We start from the raw sequence: 21,242 nt of genomic DNA, 5'->3' as shown, positions 1-21,242 counted from the left end.
ATGGTTTAATATAACAAAGGCTAGGAACACACTAGGCTGAAATGGTAGCGTTTTTGCTGCTAATGAAAGTCTATGGGCCGCATGTTAAAATGCATTTGTGTCTTTTACATTTTTACGCTTTTGAAAACGCACAACTTGTTGCATAATTTTCAAAAATGCATGGAAAATACACATAATGTATTTCAATGGAGGCACAGAAGAATGCGTTTTTATATGTATTTTTGATGCGTTTTTTTTAAATGTTACTGTATTTTACTCCTTCAGAGAAAGGATCTTGCAGGCACCACCGGTATAGTTACAGCTTCTTTATTGGTCACATCAGACTTGTGCAGAAGATACGACAGACCGCTGTTTCGAGCGATGTAGCTCTTTATCAAGTTGTCAAATACTGCTTGTATTTGACAACTTGATAAAGAGCTACATCGCTCGAAACAGCGGTCTGTCGTTGTATCTTCTGCACAAGTCTGATGTGACCAATAAAGAAGCTGTAACTATACCGGTGGTGCCTGCAAGATCCTTTCTCTGCATCTGACGGCTCTGGTGGTGTGGAGGGCCGACTGCTTGGGCACACCATCTTCTATACATGGGTGCTGTCTCAAACCTCAATTCTGTCTTTGTATTTTACTCCTTTTATTAGGGAAAATAATAAAAAATGCAAACACGAAATGCATGAAAATCACTACAGCATGCAAAGAAAAAAAAAAAAAGCGCAGTACAGAAAATGCATGGTTTCTGCACTGCCTAGTGTGCTCCCAGCTGTGATGCAATCTTTTGCTGTCTAATGGCAGACTTTTTGGGTTCTGACTACTTCAGTAGCTGCCCATTTACACTATGTACACAGTGTTGTGCACATTTAATCACGTGCGTTATACCGTATCTACGATCATTTGCATTGTTAAGACAGAACAAGCATCAGTCAGTAAAATTCTGCAGCGATTTAAAACGTGCAAAGCACGAATAGACAGAAACAAAGCTGTGGGTAGTGCATTGTTATACCCTAATAATATGCATAGAAGGAACAGACGCCAACTATTGGGCCTGTTTTCTCATGGTTGCTTTGTAATAATAGGTCAGATACATAACATTGCTTCCAATGGACTGTAGATAAATAGTAATGGCAGGAGAACTGTTGTGAGTGAGGTGCTTGCTGTGAAACTCCTCTCCACCTGCAGCTTTAGCAACATTAGGGCTGAAAACCATTTGACACAACTCATTTTTGTTTTTGTTTTTATTGTAATTAATGATATGATGCAATAATACAGTACAGGATCTTCTCAAAAAATTAGCATACTGTGATAAAGTTCATTATTTTCTGTAATGTACTGATAAACATTAGACTTTCATATATTTTAGATTAAAATACACACAACTGAAGTAGTTCAAGCCTTTTATTGTTTTAATATTGATGATTTTGGCATACAGCTCATGAAAACCTAAAATTCCTATCTCAAAAAATTAGCATATTTCATCCGACCAATAAAAGAAAAGTGTTTTTAAAACAAAAAAAGTCAACCTTCAAATAATTATGTTCAGTTATGCACTCAATACTTGGTCGGGAATCCTTTTGCAGAAATGACTGCTTTAATGCACGTGGCATGGAGGCAATCAGCCTGTGGCACTGCTCAGGTATTATGGAGGCCCAGGATGCTTCGATAGCGGCCTTAAGCTCATCCAGAGTGTTGGGTCTTGCGTCTCTCAACTTTCTCTTCACAATATCCGACAGATTCTCTATGGGGTTCAGGTCAGGAGAGTTGGCAGGCCAATTGAGCACAGTAATACCTTGGTCAGTAAATCATTTACCAGTGGTTTTGGCACTGTGAGCAGGTGCCAGGTCGTGCTGAAAAATGTAATCTTCATCTCCATAAAGCTTTTCAGCAGATGGAAGCATGAAGTGCTCTAAAATCTCCTGATAGCTAGCTGCATTTGACCCTGCCCTCGATAAAACATAGTGGACCAACACCAGCAGCTGACATGGCACCCCAGACCATCACTGACTGTGGGTACTTGACACTGGACTGGACTTCAGGCATTTTGGCATTTCTCTCTCCCCAGTCTTTCTCCAGACTCTGGCACCTTGATTTCTGAATGACATGTAAAAGTTGCTTTCATCCGAAAAAAGTACTTTGGACCACTGAGCAACAGTCCAGTGCTGCTTCTCTGTAGCCCAGGTCAGGCGCTTCTGCCGCTGTTTCTGGTTCAAAAGTGGGTTCATGCTTCCATCTGCTGAAAAGCTTTATGGAGATGAAGATTTCATTTTTCAGCACAACCTGGCACCTGCTCACAGTGCCAAAACCACTGGTAAATGGTTTATTGACCATGGTATTACTGTGCTCAATTGGCCTGCCAACTCTCCTGACCTGAACCCCATAGAGAATCTGTGGGATATTGTGAAGAGAAAGTTGAGAGACGCAAGACCCAACACTCTGGATGAGCTTAAGGCCGCTATCGAAGCATCCTGGGCCTCCATAACAACTGAGCAGTGCCACAGGCTGATTGCCTCCATGCCACGCCGCATTGAAGCAGTCATTTCTGCAAAAGGATTCCCGACCAAGTATTGAGTGCATAACTGAACATAATTATTTGATGGTTGACTTTTTTTTGTTTTAAAAACACTTTTCTTTTATTGGTCGGATGAATTATGCTAATTTTTTGAGATAGGAAATTTCGGTTTTCATGAGCTGTATGCCAAAAACATCAATATTAAAACAATAAAAGGCTTGAACTACTTCAGTTGTGTGTATTTGAATCTAAATTATATGAAAGTCTAATGTTTATCAGTACATTATAGAAAATAATGAACTTTATCACAATATGCTAATTTTTTTTAGAAGATCCTGTATATTGTTTATATACTGTGTGTATATTGCATCTTTATACAATATATATGATGATATAGTAAATATTATATTTCCATGTTAAAACTAATATCTGTAAGTTAGACTTTTTATTATGTTTTTATTCTGTACCCATTCTAGATACCTGTGTGTGGTAGTAAGTGCACCATTCAGTGTTGATACAAATATTGTGCTGAGTATGCAGCTTTGCTATACACGTGGCTGTTTTTACAGTGATATAAACACCTGATAAGGAAACATGCTGCAGAACTTGTTTTAGGCCCCAGGAAATGACTTTGGAATGTACTATGTGGAACTGGGTAAAACTTCAAGCAAGCGGTGAACAGAGTATGATAGGTTTAAAGAGGTTAGGTTTAAATGTGTATTATAAAAAAAAAAAAAAAAAAAAAAAAGTCATAGGACAAACGGACACATAACACTCATTCATACGTCTGTTTGATATACTGTATATCTGTTGGTTCATTCTGGAGACTGAATTGCAAAGTCCCAACCTGCAAAGTGCCAACAGAGACCACAAAGGCTAATAGGAAGAGACAGTGTCTGTTCTCAATAGGCTGTTTACCATATGCGGTCGTTCGCTTCTCTTGTTCTCTTGCACCTTTGGTCACCAACTTCTGTCTTTATCTGTTATCTTCACAATCTGCCACCTTCTTGCTGCCGTCACTCAGGCTGCCACTTCTGCATCCACCAGGGACAAGCGCTGCACTACTCTGCCGCCGGGGTCGAGTGACACAATACTGATGGCAAGAGCATACCAAACCGCTGAAGTTTCCCATTGGTTTGAATTAGACCAATCGTAATCCTCCTTCTCCAGTGAGTGATGAACCAATGGGATCTCTCTCTGGAGAAGGAGTATTCCCATTGGTCTATCTCAATCAAATGCGTAGCTCCAGCCTTTGCTGGAGCTTCCATCGGTATTGCCACACTTGTTCCCTACAGCAGCTGCACTTTATCCGAGCTGTGCTTGTCGCCAACAAAAGCAGCAACATGAGCAGGGGCGGAGCACCGAGCAGTGCATGGCAATGGATACACAATGATATTAATGTAAACAAGGTGATGGGCACAGGGTATCCGCACAGGAAACGCAACGTAGTGCATCTGTCATTGTTTGAACCTACTCTTACCCTTTCAGTGAAAAATGCAATCTTGTTAAGTCCTTGAAGTGACCCTGATCTAAGATCTTATATGTATATACACTTACTAACTTCTTTGGTTTTATTGGGGGATGGAAGAGTTGGAAGGAGAAAAAGAATGCTATGCCAGAAATTGGCTAGGTTGGCATTGGAATTGGTGGCCATCACCAGGTAATCTGTATTGTAAGGAATATGGAAGAAACCGTAACAATACCACACCACGTTGAAGGAACCATGTGTGTTCTTACGCTTGAAAATGTATGCTCTGTTATAGAAAAAGTGTATTTGCCACTGTAGCTGATCTAGGGAAGAATAATGCTGGGTACACACGGTGCGTTCCCGCACTCGATGTGCCACTCGATACCCGGCCGCTCGATTATTTCCGCGCATTTCGGTGATTGTTAGGTCAATTCACATGTAAAGTATGCCAAATCGACCTAACGATCCATCGAAACGCGAATCGGACATGTTGGAAATCGAGTCGACGGGAATCGAGCAGCGCATCGAGTCTGGGAATGCACCGTGTGTATCCAGCATAAGAGTGTTATAACCCTTAGTCATTTACCGGTAGATGCATCTGTCAATCCACTTGCTGTCAGCTGTGCTGAAGATTGTTCCTGATAGGACACTTAGCAGCAGGGCAGGCTAAAATCTCTAGCTCATTTTTGTTTAAACTGTGAAAGCGCAAAAGAGTGATAGGCAACTGCAATGTAAGTGAGATAAGGAGGCTACAATGGACCAAAAAGCCCTCTTACTAAAATTCTATAATCATTGCATTCTAGCGGATCTGGAGGTGTGGCTAGCTCATCGGGACAACAATGGATAATTTGCATATATTCAGCAGTGATGCACTGGGAGACATCTTAGAGCTCACTCCAACCTGAATTATCGGAAATACTTTCTGTTTTAAGAAAGAAAACTTTTGTGTTTCAGAGCTATTTAGTAAGAAGGCTTTTTGGTCCAATGTAGCCCCTTACACACTCCTAGAAGTTCTTGTTCACCGTGAGGTTGCTGGGTACTATGTACCTTTGTAGAGATAAGGTAATGGTAACAATGCTAAGGCGAGTAGAAATGTGGCTGAATAATAAATCTCACTAATGTCACAATAATAAGGGGCGTTAGACTAGGAAACCACATGGGGCATGTGTATGCGGAAGAGGAGAATGCGGCCAGAGCAGCGGGGGACAAGCGGAGGCTGCAGACAGGTAATGTACACACTTTGGCACGGTGGGAATTAGTGGGGCCCAGCGAGGCAGTGCACAGGGCAGATTCCGGATCGATTTCAGCATAAAATTGATTGGGAATCGGCCTGTGGTGTATGGCCAGCTGACAGATCGCTCTCATCAGATTCGATAAGAGAGGGATTTGTCTCTTTGTCGAATCTGCCCATACATCGCTAGATGTATGGCTACCTTAACAGTGAACTTTAAAGACTGGCAGTTTTTCACTGCTTAGGCTTCTTCCCCACCAGGACGTTGCGTTTTAGGGGACGTTATAGGTCGCATAATGTGCCCCAAACGCAATGCCTGGTGGTGTTGGTGGAGGACGCTACCTAGAGCTGCGTTATGCAGCTCTTGGTGCGCCTTTTTTGTGCTATAGACTGCGGAGACCACGTGATCCGCATCACGTGGTCCCGCCAGCCAATCGCCGCACAGAGCAGCGCTCCAGGAAGTAAACACTGCACGTCACACCGTGTAGTGAATATTAATTAGCCATGTGGCTGGCCGCGGAGGAGGGGAGACCTCCTCCTCCAACATTACTGAGCATGTGCAAACAGTCTAATGCGGCTTAGCTGCGTATAACGCACAGCATGCAGCACTTTAACCTGACGTGCAGCGTTACAATGTAACGCAACGTGGGCACTGTTAACAGCCCATTGATTTTTCATTACTGTGCGGGGGGCTGCATTACAGGCTGCTCTAACGTGCGCCTGTAACGTCCCACTGTGAAAGCAGCCTTAATGTGAAATGGTATAAATGTTGTAGAATGTGCTCCTGAGGACACACAAGTGACACACTGACGGTGGTTGCTGAAAACATCTGCAGCACTTGCTCTCTGGTTTTGCTTGTTGCGTAAGTCTGTAAAGGACACCTGTCACCACTTGCATCGCATTGGCCATCTCTAGTGGAGTCCTGTAGGATTCCATTTCTCTGCTTGGCTGATGGGGCATTATGAGTTGAAAACTGCATGCCTTAGGATAAGTGTATTAGAACGCATGCAATGTGAATCAGGCCTTTAAAGTGTAATGGAGATGACGTGTGTATATATAGTGGCTAGCATACAGACACTTATGCTGTGCTCCTTTTCTTTTTTTTTTTCCCTTCCTGAAAGAGTTTATAATTAGCTATGGAACTCAGTTTTTCTGCAGTCAGGACCCAGTCTGCTCGATGATAACAAATTACAGCTATAAAACACTTTCCTAAGCAGATACCTGGGCTTTTTCCAGTGAGAGGAAAAGATAAAAAGGTCAATAGTTTGTGTATTTTCACTCTGGGACTTTTGAGACACTGTGTTTGAGCAGAGACTATGAAACATTAAATCTGCTTTGCAAATGTTTATACATAAAATACAACCTTGAGGTATCTAAAAGTCATTTTTAGGAGTAAGACAGATCCAATTGTTTCTCATTAGTTTATTTTCATCTCTGGTTCACTTTAAACAGAATTTTTGTGCTTGTATCATTTTTGTGCGTGCAGCCAGAAGCCAGATTAGAGTGCAGGCATCTGGATCCAGGTTGCTGGACGTTTTAGAACTGCTCGCTTTTTGCAGTGTTGACGGAGCTGTGAAAGAGTAGAACTCGGATAACAAACATTCTGTCAAATTCTAGAAAGTTTTGTTAGCTAATCCTATGTACTGTCCATCATATACCATCATATCCTCTAGATTGTAAGCCTTTGGGCAGGGTCCTCCTCCTTTTGTGTCCTACCTGATCATGCACTTCCATTACTGTACACCCATGCTATGCATCTGAGTGAACCTAACTTGCCTAATCTCCATGCTCCCATCCAGTGACTGACTAAGCATTACCTGGTACTCATACTGTGCTGTGTGATCTGGTTTTCTTGTATTCTGTATTGTCATATTGCTGTATGTCACCCCTAAATATTGTCTGTAACCTAAATTAATGTTCAGCGCTGCGTAATATGTTGGCGCTTTATAAATTCAATAAATAAATAATAAATAAATCATATATGTGTCATGCACACAGACAGGGGTCTTTCTGTAGATCTTTCCCCCGCTGTGGACTCCATTTCTGGAGCCTTTTGTACTTCTCTTTCTTTGCATTAAGATTCTGATCTGGATCTTATTTATTTTTGCTTCCAGCTTTTAAACCCAATCGCAAAAAGACTGGAATATTGCTTGAGCACGTTCATGCCTAGGGGCTACCTACGGATCTTGTTAGAGCTGCAAACTGCACAACTGATTTTGTCTGCAGCACAACCTACTACTGACATTTAGTGGCTGGGAGAACTATACTGTTTTAATGGTTTGTTTTTAATCTGTCTGATAGAGCAATGTTTTTCAACATTACTTTACCCCCGTACCCCTTTATTAATGACTGTCTTGGCTATGTAGCCCCTGTTGTAACGTCATCTCAAGTACCTCTTGACACATGCATATTGCTTAGGAATTGCTTTTCAAACATTCCATGGTGCTTTTAATTATTCGGGTTTAATTTATATGGGTCTATCTACTTCCCCCCCCCCCCCCCCCAACTCAAAACTGAACATAATTGACTGTGACAAGTCCAAGTATCCCCTAGTGTATGTTTAAAACAAGGAATCTGGGGAAGGTGAAGACAAGGAGATACTCCTTTTTTAATTGACAGTATGCTCTAACCAGATTAACCAAAAATAATTCCAAATTACAGTACATAAAAAAAGTAACTTTAAAATGAACCTGAGGTGTGAGGGATATGGAGGCTGCCATATTTATTTTAAGCAATACCAGTTTCCTGGCAGCCCTGCTGATCTATTTGGCTGCAGTAGTGTCTGAATCACATCAGAAACAAGCATGCAGCTAATCTGTCAATTCTGACAATATTGTCAAACGCCTGATGCACTTCATGCTTTTTCAGGGTCTATGGCTGGAAGTAATAAAGGCAGAGGATCAGCAGGCTAGCCAGGCAACTGGTATTGCTTAAAATAAACATGGGAGCCTCCATATAAGTCTCACATCGGGTTCACTTTAAACACGTTTGTGATTTTTTTTTGTTTTTTTTTGTTTTTGTTTTTCACACAAAGAAACGTTTATTGTGTGAAAGTCATAGGGCACAAACATTCCGCAGGCATCTTTGGGCATAGTAAAGAAAAGGTACACAAAATGCATAATGTTTTTGTACAAAGTTCTCATTGCAATGGAGCATCTAAAAGTCGGAGGAACAGTGCAATGCTTGAGGTAGATAGAGAAAATACAACTCAATGCTGTGTAACGATCAACAGGCTCATATACACCTTTGGACGCTATTACCTTTCCCTCCATTTGTCCAAGAACAGGTGAACGAATTCAATCTATCTGTGAAAATATATACCGTACTCTTTTTCAAGGGGATCCCTCAATCCTACTGTACCACGCCTCTAAAGCAACTTCTTGCAGAATGGTAAATCGGGCCTCAGATATAAATGTGTTGGTGCTAGAATGCACATCTGCAGCATGTATTACTTATGACATAGCAAGAGGTCCAGTGTGACCACGGCACTCATCTTGTCGTGTACAAATTGGACCACCTGCATCCAATATGATTTAACCACTGGGCATTCCCAAATTAAGTATACAAAGGAACGAGAGGAGGCAGAAGACTTAGGTCAGAGGTCGCTGGCCAATGGGTTATTCCTGACAACCTGAAAGGGAGTCAGGTATGCCTGCTAAACAATGTAGAGCTGGGTGACACACTCATGTACACACTGGGAGTTTTTTTTAAAACTGCTGCTGAGGACTCTTCCCAGTCCTCTGTGTGCAAATCGATACCAGCACTGGTCAGTTTATCCATTGCTGGTGTGGTGCGTCCAAGGGTCTCATGCTCTATCCTTGATTCAAACAAGTCGCCTATCAAACGCTTAGTAGGGCCAGACCATATTAAAGGGGAACTGAAGAGAGAGGTATATGGAGGCTGTCATGTTTATTTCCTTTTAATCAATACCAGTTGCCTGGCAGCCCTGCTGGTCTATTTCTCTGCAGTAGTATCCGATTAAAACCAGAAACAAGCATGCAGCTAGTCTTGTCAGATCAGACTTATAAGTCTGAACCACTGAAACACCTGATCTGCTGCATGCTTGTTCAGGGGCTATGGCTAATAGTATTAGAGGCAGAGGATCAGCAGGGCTGCCAGGCAACTGGTATTGTCTAAAAGGAAATAAACATGACAGTCTCCATATACCTCTCTCTTCAGTTCCCCTTTAACTCAAGAGGAGGCAATGAGACCACTGACTACGAACAGTGTGCAACAATTGAAGATAGCAAAAGTAGTGCTTTGCGAGGCCTGGGTACGTCCATACCAAAGCTTCAAATAACAAAAGTTTACCCTGATCCAATATCTGACCCATGAATATGATGCCCTGATGAAGGGCTCCGCCCGAAACATGTAGTGTTATCGCTTGCTCCAATACAGCTTGTCGCTACATACAGCTCCTGAGTGCCGTGTCTTCTTTGATGTATTGAATATGATACCCTGCTGGGACCAGAAGTGTGGTTCTGGCATTTTATTTAGCTCTACAAGGCAGGGCTATGCGGTGCTTAGCTCCATCTTTAATGCTCAGTGTTCAATAGCGCACAGCTCGACTCGTGTTAGTATGTCCTACCATCCTTCTGCTGTCAGCACCCATATTAATCTGATGGACTATTGTTTCAGTATACATCCACTGGAGAAATGTTACCTCTCTTCCTGTTCCTGGGACCTTGATGGGGCTTTGTGACTTGCATGTGATAATTGGCAATTCTGAGGACAGGAAATGAGGGACCCCAATACTAACAATCAGGATAGTCTAAGGGCTGGATCTCCCGGCCTTTGGCGGCTCGTTTCGCGGTTATCAAATGCTTTTTGCTACCGAACAGAAAAGCATTTGGCATAGTTTCCTGTCAGTTCATTGTCACGTTTTAATGAACTGTAAATGCAGCCAACGCTAGGAGCTACAAGCAGTGTCTCTGGAAATGTGATTCATTGCAGCATTTGCGAAAACGCATTGAGCTGAATGCTCTCATTCATCTCAATGCAGGATGCGGTTGATCCTCGTTAGGACACCGGCAGCCATCCGTCTAAACTGGCCCTAAATCCTCTCCTTACACTCTCTACAAAAAGGGTGATTTGTTCTGGTCTCTGGCAGTCCTGCAGAATTTTTTCCCCTTCCTGCATAACCAGAAGGCAAAAATAAATTCTAATCCCTTTTCATAATAGAAACTACGCTTGCGTAAGGGTCTATCTTGTCCTGCTTTATCCCTGGAGGTGGGCTTTTCGTCAGTCTGAACTGTGTACGGCCTAGAATGCTGCTATATAGCTTCTCCTCATTCCCACACAGACTGGCATCTGTTCCTTTCACTTCCTATGAATTGTCATCCTGATGCTTTACATCACCTCACAACTGTTTAACATTCATTCCGCTATACAGGGGCCTGACATAATGAGATTAGATACATTTTGCTGAAAAGCATGACTTCATTCTACAGGAACAACTCCCAAGCCAAAGAAAACAGAATACTTGAACTTTCTGTTCTTCCCTGGGAAACCAAAGAAGTTGGAAAACGAGAGGGAAGCAGGGAGGGAATGTGTCAGCTATTTTTAATAGGAGAGTGTTGTGTATTAGCTCGGCCAGCCATGTCATTGGCGTGTGCACAGCGAGTGTTACATCACGGATGACAAATCTAGACTGGGATAAACAGAGGCAGGACTAAATGTGGATGTAGTTATCGTATGTATGCACATAAACAAGAGCCTGACAGGAGACTCCCTGGTGTTGTGTGCCCCAGAAAGGTAAGTTTTTTTTCTGTTTGTGTGTGGATGTGGGGTTTGGAAATAATGACTCGCATATGTGTAGCAAAGTGATACTTTCATGGCATGTTTAGATGTTACACCCAGAAATACCGCTTGTTTTCAAGAATGTCTGTTTATTATATTCAGTGGCATGTTTGAACATATGGTTCAGCTTATAATAGCTAGGTGATAAGTGAAGAGCTCCTATTGTCATAGCCTGTTTATGTATTCCACTAATAAAGTTTTGTTCAGGATAATGGCACAGCTTGCAGTTTTGAGCTCAGATAAAAGCACAATAATGTTTCCTGTGGCAGCTGATCTTGGCAGTCTGTGTAGTGTGGGGATCAGCAGGACACTTTGTAGCATCAAGGATATGACAGCCATGGAAATCACAATCAGGAAGTAAGGGGGGGGGGGGGGTGTTATCATACTCAGTGCTGCTGTTTTGTTGTAGTATTCATCTGTGCCATAGCAGTATATATGTTTCTAGTTCAGACAGTGTTTCATGAAGTTGGGTATTGCTGCCCACACACTGGTAGACTCCTCTTGCAGAGTTTGATTTCATCAACAGCCAGTACAGGGGATTTACTGTAAGAACTGTGCAATGAAACTCCACTGTGTTCATTTCTAACAACCAGTCAGGTGCTGAGAACACATACATATATGGGCTGATTCATGAAGCTGCGCTGCTATAGCACCGTGAGCTTCATGACAGCACCTCAAGCACGCTATGCTCGCTCTTCCAGCATAGCTTGCCTACCTTAGTTAAGTGCTGGCTGCTTACATAGCAACACGCATTCTTTTAAGTACCGGCCGCTGCTGTGAAGTATTGCAACCCTGTAACTGCACAAGAGACCGCTACTATGGTTGCAATACCTCACATCAGCGGGCTGCATTTAAAGGAACGCATATTGCTATGTAAGCAGCATGCGTAACTAAGGAAGGCACGCTACGCTGAAAGAGGGAGCGTAGCGTGTAGCCTTGAATTTAGCTCGTGGTGCTGTTGTGGAGTTTGCACTGGTATAGCTTCAAGAATCAGCCCCATAGTTTGCTATGCGTGATGCATCTCTAAAAATATCACAATGAAACCTCTCTGTCTGACTGCTAGTTTTATTCTTTCTCTGTTCATACCGTAGAACACAATGGGCTGAAATGCAGAGAGATCCGAGCAGCTAAACTATGTATTGATAGGAGATAAACTGGCACCTGAAGTGATCAGGAAAGGAAAACCTTTCTCAAAGGAAAGGGGGTATCGGCTACTGATTGGAATAAAGTTCAATCCTGGGTTAAAGTTCCTCTTTAAAGCAGATTAAAAAATATGAAAACAGATTTGTTTTCTTTCACATGTTCTAAATTCCCTGTGTCCTGACTGTGGCTTTGAGTCCGTTGCCCAAAATGGGCATCAAAATTAGGACTTCTAATTTCATGGTCTAAATGATTTGACAAGGGGCTCTCTTACTGTCACATTGCTAAACAGATAGCCACAACCTATATCAGTGTGACGTAAGCAAGGGCATCACAGTGCATAGATTGCATTGTCTGATTGGCACACTTGTATGCTGTGGACTGGTGCATTCTGACAATGCATGTATTATTGTGCGCAATGCAGGACTGTTGTTGTTGGGAGACAGAAGGGGAAGAGAGCCCTGGCCTTACAGTCTACAGGTATAAGGGATAGGACAGTAGACAAAAGGAAACTGTGTATGAGGTGGTAGAAATGGTGCTCAGTGGTTGAAGTGTCCTAGGTAGAAGAGTATGCTTGCCTGAAGAAGTGAGTTTTCAGTTTTGTGCCTAAAAAGAGTAAGTGTGGGTGAGTGGCAGATGAGTTGAGGGGAGTTCCAGAGGAGGGGAGAGGATTGAGAGAAGTCTTGTAAGCGGGAATTTGCTCTTAAAGCACACCTGAACTGAGAAGGGGTATGGAGGCTGCCATATTTATTTCTATTTAAACAATGTACATTGCCTGGTGGTCCTCCTGGCCTCTTTGGCTGCAGTATTGTTTGAATCACACATCTGAAACAAGCATGTGGCTAATCCCGACACACTTCAGTCAGAAACGTCTGATCTGCATGTTTGTTCAGGGTCTATGGGTAAAAGTATTGGAGGCAGAGGATCAGCAGGACAGCCGGGCTATTGGTATTGTTTAAAAGTAAAAAAAAATACGGCAGCCCCCATATCCCTCTAAGTTTAGGTGTACTTTAATTGTATTTTAAAGTGAGCAATGTAAACTTTTTGCATAATTCAGAGACTCTTGAAACTTATTATTATTATTAAATATGGTGCGGACATTCTGCAGCAGTTTGCATAATCCATTGCCTGTTAAATAAAGGCCCGTACCCGCGATGCAGTTCTTATGGAACATTTTCACATCGTTTAACAAAGCCCTGTTAAACGATGTTGCATGAGGCAGCCACCCACAGCGATCACTCATCTTTAACGACCCTAATGGCAGATTGGATCATGAACGGTTCTGATTCACATAGACAACTGCGCTAAAGCACCATGATTGCGTTGTGTACCGTCAATTGTACACACTGCAGAAGATGGATAAGGGGATGAACGTTCGTCAGATTGCGGGTCGCCGGAAGTCTGAAGTCTTCATGTGGGTACCTAGCTTAAAGGAAATATCAGCCAAATTCATCTATGCAAGGGCTAATTACCAAGAGTTTCCTCCAGCCCCTTGCAGCCGACATGTCCCTTGTTGCAGCTCTGCTCCCAGCTGGTGGCCTAAGGTCCCCTGCCGGTGCGCTTGCAGGAGCGCTGCTGTCAATAACTCGCACACGGGCTGGAGTGTCCTGCGCAGTAGTTCTGTGCCTGCGCATGGGAGATCCAGCCCACATGAGTGATTGTGGCACTCCCGCAGGAGCAGTAGAGGACGACCTCGTGAGGTCTGCCTCTGCACCGGCAGGGACCCCAGCCTGGCAGCTGGAAGTGAAGCTGTGACGAGGGACATGTCGGCTGCAAGGGGCTGGAGCAGGGGCGTAACTAGGCCCCACCGGGCCCCCCTGCAGAATTTCAGAGCACCCCCCCCTCCCTGGGGCCCGCTCGTGGCAGTTTTGTGGGGGCTGGAGGGGTGGCAGCATGAGAGAAAAGCCTTGGCCACAGTCGGCGGGGAGAGGGGAAGTCCCCCCCCCCCCCCCTCTCCCTCACCTCGGGGCTCTCCCCTCTGCGCTCCCCTCCAGCTAGTTACAGTGTGGGCAGCGGCGGGCAGATACATACCTTCTTCCGTGCGTTCCACCGCATACTCCTCGCTCTAGCGGCTGACGTCACTTCTGCCCCAAGCTGAACTAGCTGGAGGGGAGCGCAGAGGGGAGAGCCCCGAGGTGAGGGAGAGGGGAGAACTTCCCCTTTCCCTGCCGACTGTGGCCAAGGCTTTCCCCTCATGCTGCCACCCCTCCAGCCCACACAAAATGGCCCTGAGCCCCTGCTCCCAGCCCCCCCCCCCCCGGCGGGAGCAGGGGCTGCAGGGCCTATTGTTACGCCAGTGGGCTGGAGGAAGCCCCATGTAAGTAGTGCTTGCCTAGCTTTAATTGGCGGATATTTCCTTTTAACTGCCCCTAAAAGAAGCCTGTGAATACTGGCTGTGTGCCTTGTGTGCTGCACTTGCACATGCGTTAAGCTATTGACATTATGACCAATGTGTATGAAGGACGTTTTTTTATGCGATATAACTTGTATGACTATTTATTGGCACTACTATTAAAAGTTATGTTTTATGCATAAGAATACTAGGCTGTGAACCCCTCAATTTGTATTTTGTTTGTTGTTTTGATCCTGCAATAGCAATGTTAATGGGAAAAAACACTATACGGTGCTTAAAAACATAAATCTAAAGACAACAGCATTAAATACCAGTAGAAGAGCCAATATGACTCTCGCAGGTTGGGGAAATGGAACTGAGGAATCACAGATACAGGAATATTTATTCACACGTCTCTTTACCCTACTGCCTGAGAATAAGTTACTATAGACATCTTGTACTAATTAAAAAGATCAAGGAAGACAAATGGAAAGTACCTAGCACTAACGTAATGAAGAAGTAACAGCTGACAAAACTGACAGGCACATCGTGTATTAAATAACCATTATGGCTTGTGAGAGATATAAAGAGCAAATTCATGCATATTATTATGGCCATCACTCTGGAGAATAAACAATTAGATAGCTGAACAACACCATAAACATGTCATTTTTTGCCCTATAACATCCTTTAACAAGGGTTCAGTGCATGTGTCACACGCACTCATCAGCAGCTCATATAGGACAGGCTCTCATTTGTTCTGGACCAATAAAACTCACAGCCATGCTGCTGCTCCAGAAATGGGTGAGACCTTCCTTCTGTTTTTATTACCTCTTCTTCTGCTATCTAATAGAAATGGCATATTCAAGTTCCTTGGCTGGATATTGTAATTTTAATAAGGATACTACTATTGTATTTATTGGCCTACCAAAAATGTAACATTTTAAACAATAACTCTCAAGGTGGCCACTAACGATCCAATTTCTAGTGAAAAAATCGTTCGAGCGATCAGATATTCTGATCGGAAGTGAAATCGTTCACTACACCGTCACTGAACCAATCTTTGCTTCCTATCTATCACAACCAACAAGAAAATCCAAATTTTCGTTTGATGAAAATCCAATCGGATGACTATTTTTATAATCGTTCGTTCGTAATTGATTGTGCCCATCAATGAAGATTATTTACAACCAATCCGATCAGAATTTCTGATCGCTCAAATGATTTTTTGCTAGAAATTGGACCGTTAGTGGCCACCTTTACAGATACCTTTTACAATTTTAGGGTAGTATAGAACTAGTTTAGACTAAGCCTTGTACTCAAGGGGTGGGGACATGAGCACTACGCTAACCACAGCGCTATCCAGGCAACTACCTCAGTACAATGACTAACAAAACATGGAAGGTGATTATCGCTCACATGAGGGGCAATAATGCCACCAATCTTCAGGTGGTGAAGTCCCACACCCATAAACTTTATCATCTTGTTCTGGGAAGCAAATGGGTACTTTGGTACAGGATGACGAGGCCATTGGCTTCTGAAAGGCATGACATTCACAGTGTCAAGTATTCATTTTCAAAACTTTATTTCAAAGGAAAAAAGTCTTCAAATGAGTTGGAGTTGCATGACTATCTTCAGCCACACACCAGTTTGAAAACTGATGTGATTGGGGTTCATTGTTTTGCCTCACCTTTGCTTTTTACCAGACCTTACACCATGTGACATTGCCTCTCCCATCCATAAAGCAGCCCATATGTGACCAACAGTTTTCAGACTATGAGAATCCTACAGTTAGGTCCATAAACATTTGGACAGAGTCAACATTTTTCCAATTTTAGTCCTGTAGATTAACACATTGAATTTTAAATGAAGCAACTCAGATGCAGTTGAATTGCAGACTTTCAGCTTTAATTCTGTTGTGTGAACAAAACGATTGCATAAAAAAGTGAGGCAACTAAATCGCCCTTATAACACAATACCTTCATTTCAGGGGCTCAAAAGTAATTGGACAAGTTAAATACCAACTTGAAATAAAATGTTCATTTCTAATACTTGGTTGAAAACAGGGTTGCTCATTATGATTAGCTGCATTATCGTAGCCACTGGTAATTGAAATTTAAATTAGATCGGGCTGCCCACAGCCGAAGAGGGGGGTTAACTTACTTATGCACCATTGTGCTCCATTCACGTCCCGCCTCATGTTACACATCACTCCCATGCATCCTTTTCCTGGTTGAAGAAGGAAGCATGGAAATGGGAGTCGACAACCTTTGGCCCAGATCTAGTTTTGCCTGTACATGCGCAGTCCGTCAGTGAAAAAGCACTCCCGACATCTCGCGACCACGAGGACCCTGTGAGCATGGCCAGAGCACTGTCACTAACTGACAGACTGTGTCTAGAGACCAGGAAACCATGTAAGACCTCTTTCTAACATTTTATGTTTTTAGGTGACAGAGACCTAGGAAAAAAGTAATGTATAATGCATTTTTCTTTGGGAGAAACATGTTTTACATGTATATATTCTTACATGTATTTTACATTTTGCTACAGTATTTTTTAAGTTGACCGTTTTTATTAAGAAGGTAAAATTGTATTGTAAGTTTCTACTTTTTTTTTCTAGTTCATTTAACAAGACCTGGTAGTCTCTGTGACATTATCTCTTTACATTAAGGCCCAGTGCACACCAAAACCGATAGCAGATCCGCAATATGCTAGCGGTTTTGGGAGCTGATTTCAGAGCGATTCTAGGTATGTTTAGAGAGGTTTTCTAAACATACCTAGCGGTTATGGGTGCGTTTTTTGTGTAGCAGATTACACATATTGTTACAGTAAAAGCTGTTACTGAACAGCTTCTGTAACAAAAACGCCTGGCAAACCGCTCTGAAGTAGCGTTTTTCAAAACGGTTTGTGTTTTTTCCTATACTTTACATTGAGGACGAAACGCTTCAGAAAACCGCAAACGTGCAGCAGGAGGCACGTTTGCGGCTGGGCAAAAACCTCAAACCGCCGTTGTGCACCATCCCATTGCAATACATTAGCCAAGCGTTTTTACAGGCGGATGCGGCCGGCGGATCGCTCCAAAAACCGCTCAGTGTGCACTAGGCCTTAAACGCTCTTTTCTGTCCTGCCCCTGAACAGAAAGGCCATTGATACTTCATGTTCAAAATACCTCTTTATGCATTCAAGATACACTGTTAAATAAGAGCTTGAAAGGTTACTGCAAGGGATATAAAATCCATTCAAGCACAAGTGACATCATTGTGACCGTTGTGGTGTTTGTAACTTGGGATGTATGTAACCTGTAGACTACCTGTACCTGTGTTGCATCCAATAACCAAATATTTCTTTGAGGCTGGTTCGCACATGGACCTCAAAACGTAGGCGATGGCGAAATGTTGGTGAATTTTTTGGCGACTGTGTTTGCTGATTGCTGTTTAGTGGAACGAGAATTGCAATGTGATCGCGGCTGAAATGCTGCATGCAGCGTGTTTGGGATTTATACAAATTGCAAACGCTGCAGTGACAATGGTCCCATAGGGATACATTGTACACAGCACTTTGCTGATTGTCGGCATCAGCAAAGCTCTGAAATGCTGCAAAGTGCCTCAGTCTGAACCAGGCATAAGCCTATTATAAGAAACGTGCTCAATACTTTTCCTTTATCCAAGTATGCCAGGCAAAACGCTCTTCCTAAAGCCCCACTTCAGGAACTTGAGATCTGTTCTATCTAGCACAGCCTTTCTCAACCTTTTTACCCTGGAGGAACCCTACAAATAATAACTTTTTAGATCTCAAGGAACCCCTGCAAACCATTTTTCTTTAATCTTGAGGAACCCCTGCATTTATTTTTCTGGTCTTTAAAAGTAGGTGAGGCTGTTAATTTCACTAACTCCTATTACACTGCCACTCATACTGCGCTCCTCACTATTCCAACCCCCAATTTAGTGCTTCTTTTTACAGTACCCCCTATTATAATGTGCTCTGTTATACTTCCTCCACAATGGGGGAAAATGCCAAGGAACCCCTGCAGAGTCTTAAGGGAATCCTGGTTGAGAAATCCTGATCTAGCACGTTGACCACCACTGGTAGACATTTGCTGGTAAAATGGATTAAAAATTCAAAAGTTATGATTGGCGAGTAGGGTGCTCATGGAGGGCCAGAGAATGCCTATGTGTTCTGGTTCTAAGTTACAGAAGACTTGTGGCACACTGTTGTGTTCATTTCTATGCTGTGAATTATTAACCTTTCATATATGAACAAACCATATTGAAATTTTAGCTTTTCAAAGTAAAAGCTAATGAAATTGCTCCTGGTAATTCCGTAGTAATAGCAATAAATAATTGAGCATTTTCAGAGCGTGACTTTCAGTCATTTCTACAAGACTTGGAATCTTTCCTGGCTGCTCAGTCTTTGTTTATTGGCAATTAAAGTGAAGATGTGACCTATTTAAACTGAGGATTTTTTTGTCATTTTGTTTTTTTTAGCACACTTAGCTTCAATGTCTAACAGCAGAGTTCCAGCTTGGAGATGAAACTGACTTTCCAAAAATCTAGCTTTTGTTTATTTTTAGAGCTCTTGGGAAAGGATGGAAAGAGGGGAGGGGGAGGCGTCATAAAACTGCTGGGAATTGTGTGAAACAGAATGATCTAGTATATATTTTTTTCATATTTAAATGGTTTAAAAAATACGCCAAAAAGACTACCTCCCAGTTTCACCGCATATGAGTGCCTTGATCGGTTTTCTAGAACTACCCCTAAAACGGGAAGGTAAGAGCTGGTGTGTGGCCTCGACATGGTTCTTATATGAACCTAAAATAAAAAATAAAAGTGTTATGTCGCCGCGCTGTAATTCAATGTGAAACAGTTCCACTTAATTGGCAGCAAGGTAATTAATTGGGGTTTTACACTCTCATCCCCTTCGAGCAATATATGAGAAAAATATATATAATACCTGCGCCTTTACATATCAATTATGCAATTTGGAGTTAATAAAATGTAAATTTATTCAAAATACACCAGTAGTCTTAAAAGTTAATCTCAATAAATCCCACACATAAATTCATACCTATTCAATAAATGCACTAATCAATACTGGCCAGTATCAAAGAACTTGCTGTGCACTGCAGTGCTAAAATATGAAAAAATGACTAAAAAATGCCTAAAAAATGCCTAGAAAATGACTGAAGTCTCTTCCCTTGCTGACATACAGCTTCTTCTGAGAGAAATCAGTTTGGTATTATATAGTTCGCTGACATGCAACTTCTTCTAAAAATGATCAGTTGTTCCAATGGTAGGGTTAAGGAAGATGAAAGATGAAAAAATGACTAAAAAATGCCTAGAAAATGACTAAAAAATGCCTAGAAAATGACTGAAGTTCTTTCCCTTGCTGACATACAGCTTCTTCTGAGAGTAATCAGTTTGGTATTATATAGTTCGCTGACATGCAACTTCTTCTAAAAATGATCAGTTGTTCCAATGGTAGGGTTAAGGCTTTTGATAGCCCACACACTCACGGTTCCGTTGCTTAGCTTGGATACTTCCTTTAGTGTTCGTCCACTCAAGTCTGTAGCAGTTTTCTAGACTGGGGAGGAGTGGGTCAGGCTGCGTTCCCAGCAACTAACGATCGTTGTTACACAGGTCCCGGCCGGAGACCCGCTGCTTGAGGTTCGTGCAGCACACGGGGAGAGCTCCGATATGCGTGTTTGGAGTTGTGGGTGACGTCACCACTCTGCTTCCAATTGCCGACCGGTTTCAGTAGGCACGCCTACCTTCGTCAGGGCTTGCTCTATTGGATACTCCCCCGCTATTTCATAGCCACTGGGACATGCCTCCTCCTTCAACTCCTCACATAGGTACCGCCTTGTTTGCTAAAATGCAAACAATTCTATGTCCAAGTTTAACCCTTTCGGCGCTAGACTGTCTAGTGTGAATATCCATTGTGATTCGGCTCGGGACATTTTTTTAATATAATCTCCTCCTCGCCAGTCCTTCTCTACTTTTTGAAGCGCATAAAACTTCAAAGTATTTAGTGTACCCAAAGGGCAATCTTTAAAATGTTTGCTTAGCGGATGTTTACTTTTACCACCTTTAATGTGGCTAACGTGTTCTCCAATTCTTTCCAATAATTTCCTCTTGGTCCTCCCCACATACTGTTTTTTGCATCCACATTCTATAACGTAAATTACACCAGATGTTTCACAGTTCAAATTTCCGCTTATCTTAAACTCCTCCCCAGTAACATTGGATGTAAAACCACTGATTGGTGCTGCTTTTCTCGTGTTCCTGCACGGAAAACAAAAGCCACATCTCTTAAATGTCCCATCCTTTTTCACCACTGTTGGTTGTATTTCAGTCACCGTTGGGGCAATCATATTCTTTAAATTAGAGGCCCTCTTAAAAATCAACTTCGGTCTCTGTCAGTATGCCATTTAAAGTTTTGTCCTGCTGCAATATATGCCAATGGGTTTCTATTACCTTCCTAATGTCCCTCGATTGATCACTGTACTGCAGTAAAATCCCCAATGGGGGTGTGGATTCAATTTTACTTTTCTCTTTCAATAAATCGTTTCTATGCAGAGTTCTTACATTTCTTATATCATCCTGCAGCCTTTGCTCATCATATTTCTTTTCAGCGAATCTTTGTTTCAATACATCAGCCTGTTCATCAAAAATAGATACATCAGTACAGTTCCTTCTTATTCTAGTGAACTGATTCCTCGGAACATTGCTCAACCACTTAAATAAATGGCAACTGTCTCTCAAAATATAACTATT

The 21,242-nt window shown here is 42.5% G+C and overlaps 1 protein-coding gene across 4 annotated transcripts in view; it reads left to right on the top strand.

Annotated features, from left to right (window-relative positions):
* The window catches only part of TRIM2 (tripartite motif containing 2), a 252,202-nt gene that overhangs the window by 128,947 nt on the left and 102,013 nt on the right, over positions 1–21,242 (top strand). Inside the window, exon 1 of one of the 4 annotated variants that reach the window (XM_068278926.1) lies at positions 10,810–10,952. The exons of the other annotated variants lie outside the window; for them this stretch is intronic. The gene's annotated coding sequence lies outside the window, so the exon portion shown is untranslated. Of the gene's footprint in view, positions 1–10,809; positions 10,953–21,242 lie in introns of those variants that run through there. 4 annotated transcript variants of the gene reach the window in all.

The sequence above is a fragment of the Hyperolius riggenbachi genome, chromosome 1, assembly GCF_040937935.1.
Source record: "Hyperolius riggenbachi isolate aHypRig1 chromosome 1, aHypRig1.pri, whole genome shotgun sequence".
NCBI classification, from domain to species: domain Eukaryota; kingdom Metazoa; phylum Chordata; class Amphibia; order Anura; family Hyperoliidae; genus Hyperolius; species Hyperolius riggenbachi.
Note: the sequence above shows the minus strand (reverse complement) of the source record. Positions and strands in the feature narration are given on the sequence as shown.